Below are 5,000 nucleotides of genomic sequence, written 5' to 3' on the forward strand. Positions count from 1 at the left end.
GTCCAATTTACTTCCCCTTCTAATATAATATATTAAGGTTTAAAGTAAAACCCTCTGAGTCTAGGGTTATTAATCTTGCAAAACATCTGATAAGAACAAATAAAAATACAAGACGTTAAAATGCCTAGAAGGGGATTGAAAATGGGACCGGCTGAGTTGGAAATTGAATGATACGATGAAAATAAAGGAGACTGCTCGTCAAAACATACGAGCTATTTTCCTTGTTGGAGCCCCTGGGCTTATAGCATCCTGCTTTGTCAACTAGGATTATAGCTTAGCAAGTAATAATAATAATAATAATAATAATAATAATAATAATAATAATAATAATAATAATAGTAATAATAATAATAATAATAATAATAATAATAATAATAATAATAATAAAATGAGTTGACTTAAAGAACTGAATATCCAACAAAAAGGAATCCATTCCGAAAGGAAGCATGAAACAACATGCAGATAAAGTAACGAGTTTTTGACATTTGTGTAAAAAGTTATACAAAAGATTTGAGTGATAGAATTCTTTAAAGTTGGAGGATTCTTCTTCAAGTATTCTCATCTATGATTTGAGCAGACGGTGGTCACGTTTTCATTATGAAACAATCTTGAAACTTGAGCAATTTTTCAAAAGAGCATTGACATTGCCTTAGTGAAAATCATCATGCGTAGCCTAACTATATCTGACGAGGGAAAGATAAATATCGTTTATATATATTACATTACAAAATCTAGATGTTTAATTGATATGTTCTGCAAGATATGTATCACAATGTTCAAGTTATCTCCATTTATTCAGACTGAGCTTTTAAAAGCCTTACAATTATTTTACAAAGCAGCATACAAGTGTTAAATCTATATGGCTGAAAAATATACTTAATGAATTTTATCATTTTAAAATGAAGTAGACTGAATGATTAATGCTGAATATTACGCGAATGAAAAAGAAGCCAAAAAGACGGACGTAAATAGATAATTACATAAAATATATATAGACTAAGGTTGACCGAGTTATTTTCAGAAATATACAACAAATTAAAACGTACTTAAGCAACAATGAACAGTCCAACACGAGGTTATGCGAGCAATAATGTGCCAACTTAACTACTTTTCTGGGAAAAATCTCAGGCCATAATTGTTTGAGCTGGTTAATGATATATTTACTGATACAGAAATTTCACGAGAGAAAGAGAATTTTCAATGTGCAAACTCTGAATTCACTTGTGTATGCAAGCACATTATTGTAAATTTGCTTACCCATAATATGAAATGAGCCCAGTTTCGCTTTACTTACAAATGAGATATGTAATGGAATTTCACTAGAAATGGTGAATGTTACAACATTCGCTAATGATGGCAATACAACCTATGACAGTTGCATTAAATTATGGTAGCATAGTATATAAAAAATGGAGTAACTATAGACTTGCTTGTAAGCGAAATGAATGATATGAACCGTTGTCACTAACTTCAGAAGAATTAGTAAATGAGATCACTCACTAAAGTGTTTTTACACTTTACATAAATTCACAGACAACTCTTTTTAAACAAAAGTAATGAATCTCAATGTAGGTTTACTCTGCATTACAGTCTCAAATTTACGATCATTGGAAAGTGGCTTAACCATGGTATGCTTTAACCCTTCTGGGGCCTAAGAAACTTGAAAGGTGTCTGGCTTCAGTTCCAGTTTCATCAGAATAGATGCCCACCAGAACGTCAGCCGGGCAAACCCAACCCCCCCCCCCCCCCTCCATTATGGTGCCCAGCCACAGCAGTGGCCTCCCCAGTAAACAGCTTAAACTAACGGTCCCGGGCGGGGATCGAACTGCTGCCATGCGAATGATAGGCGAACACGTTACCACTGTAGTAGCCAAGAATATCATCTTTATCGATATATTTTAAAAATCAGTTTTTTGGGGGATGGACCAAAGAATGAGGATAACGTCAAGATACATATTATGAAAATTGATTACGGAATAACAGGTCCTTAGAAAGTAAAACAAAAATAATTACATGAAAAGGCGAATACGATTCCCACGCTTTCACATGGATATCTCATGACTCAACATCGAAAACAAGATAAAAATTATGCATATATATTTTCATTTTTTCCACAAAGGAATAAAGCTCAATGTTGTGATGATGATGTATTTACGTGATTACACCATTGACTCATTTTTTATACAGAGTTTGCATGTCAGAGAGGGAGAGATCTGATTGGGAAAGGAGTACCGAAGCCGGGCATTTATCGCTCTCATCACAAATCGTGCCAGTGCTCTCTCTGCCGGTCATCCCTTCATCACCAACATCCCGATAGGGCCTTGAGCAATATATATACATATTCAGACAACGCGAGAATCTCCGCTCGTCCAAACGCCGGAATATGAAGTTCGCCGTTCACCGTTCGCGTTGCCTTAAGCGGAGAGGTACTGAGAGGGGTCTGTGATACCTTCGCTTGCGCAAGACAATTAAACCGTTCATGACAGAAAACATTTCAAGTAACAAATCTCTCGTAACAAAGAACATTTTTGAATTACGAAGGATGGTCTTCGATGCTCCAGATTACGAAGGATATAATTCTCCTCTATCTCCGAATGTTCATCTCAAACTCTTCCGTTCCCATGGGACCCTATTTCAGTTATGAATAGGAAATTTTATTAGAATTTGATTCTCTAGAAAGCAATCAGGTTTTATGCCCAATTAAGTTACATTGTTTATATGTAAATATAAACTAAAATACAATATGGGGGAGTTCTGTTTACTTAATGACAAATAATTTACTGGAGTAAATTTCATTTAGCAACTAGAAATTTTTATTAGAACTTCATGCTATAGAAAGCAATCGGGTTTTATGCTTCATGAAGTTCTATTGTTTGAAAATATTACATTCTTAAGAGTAAATAAAAACTAAATGCAATAAAGGGAAGTTCTGTTTACTGGATGAAACATAATTTACTGGATGAAATTTTATTTAGAAACTAGGAATTTTTATTAGAACTTCATACTGTAGAAAACAATCGGGCTTTATGCTCAATTAAGTTCGGTTGTTTATATATAACATTCATAAGAGTAAATAAAAGCTAAATAAAATATGGGGGAGTTCTGTTTACTTGATGATAAATCGTTTACAGAATTAAATTTCATTCAGTAACTAATGATTTTTATTAGAACTTGACTCTATACTTAGAAACCAATTGGTTTTCTTTCTAAATCGAGTTAGTTTGTTTAAATATATTACATTCATAAGAATAAATAAAAACTAAATGCAATAAGAGGAACTTCTGTTTACTTGATGACAAATCATTTACTGTATCAAATTCCATTTAGTAACCTGTACTAAGTTTAGGAAATGCTTATGAAATTATATTCCATTTACAGAAAATATTAGAAATTTCGTTATTCAATAATAAGCAAAACAGTTGTTGCTCAAAGCGTATCTTGATCCCACATATCAATTTACTTGTGTATCATAAAACCTGTCGAAATGAGCATAATTATCGTGGCAAAAATAAGAGTAAGATCAGCCAGGTATTTTTTATTAATAACACTCACTTAAAAGAGACGAACTGTAAATGAGAACAAAAATCACCCAAATATAGAATTACCGCACATTAAAAACAGTCGTAATTTCCTCTCTGTGACACGCAGGAAATAAGAAAAAAAAAAAAATGTCAGGGATAGAGCACATTCGAGTCCGCTTGCGTGATGGCAAGTACCAACAACACACACGTAATGACACAATCACAAGATCCGCAAATGACTCGTAATAGCAGCGCAAAGCGTTAAGCGCACGGCGAAATTGGGTGACAATGCAGAAATTCCTTGTGACAGAATAGTCTCGGGGGAAAAAAAAAATCACAGCTAGCCATCGAACCTTCACAGGGAACTTATTAATCCCATTGTGTTCGGTAATAAGCGTTTTGTGCATTTGAAAGCTGCTGTAACAACCCCCCAAGGTAAACGCGGTTGCTTGCTTGTTTTTTCATTATTGTTCTGGTCTCCGTTATGTGATTATTGATTATTAGTCACAATTTACAAGTTTAAAGAAACTCTTAGTGTGTCATTAATTTGACCAATTCTCTTGTAAATATCGCAATTACTACCTTCTCAGTTTTTGGTGCTTGTTCGATTAACTTTCAAGAAATCACCTTGGTTGTTTTCTCTAAGAGCTTAATGACTCTTGAAGGCATGGTGGATTGATCCTTAATATATATATATATATATATATATATATATATATATATATATATATATATATATATATATATATATATATATATATGGGTGTGTGTGTATATAGAAATCATGACAGCTGACATATGATAAGTATAAAATATGTATTATAGCCACGAAAGGAAAAGTGAAAAGACTTTCATCTTTTCAAACTCATCGGACTCCATGAACATAATATAAGAACATCGTATTCATACAGGAAAATGTATCCCTACGTGGTCAGTTTTTGTCCTCTAAGTCAGATTTAAGAAAAAGGGAAAATACAGGATAACTGTAAAAAAAAGACCATTGCTTATATTTCGATTTTGACCGTGGAGATAATAAAAATGGATTCCATATTTCTTTATATAAAATCATTAACATAGGCTACTGTCTCGGCCTTCGACCAACCGATTCTGTAAGCTGACAGCCAAACCATTATTAACATTTATGAACACACACACACACACACTATATATATATATATATATATTATATATATATATATATATATATATATATATATATATATATATATATACATATATATGTATATATATATATATATATATATATATATATATATATATATATATATATATATGTGTGTGTGTGTGTGTGTGTGTCATCATCATCATAATCATCTCCTCCTACGCCTACTGACGCAGAGGGCCACGGTTAGATTTCGCCGGTCGTCTCTATCTTGAGCTTTTGATTCAATATTTCTCCATTCATCATTTCCTACTTCACTCTTCATAGTCCTCAGCCACGTAGGCCTGGGTCTTCCA

This window comes from Palaemon carinicauda, chromosome 8, assembly GCF_036898095.1.
Source record: "Palaemon carinicauda isolate YSFRI2023 chromosome 8, ASM3689809v2, whole genome shotgun sequence".
Classification (NCBI taxonomy): Eukaryota; Metazoa; Arthropoda; class Malacostraca; order Decapoda; family Palaemonidae; genus Palaemon; species Palaemon carinicauda.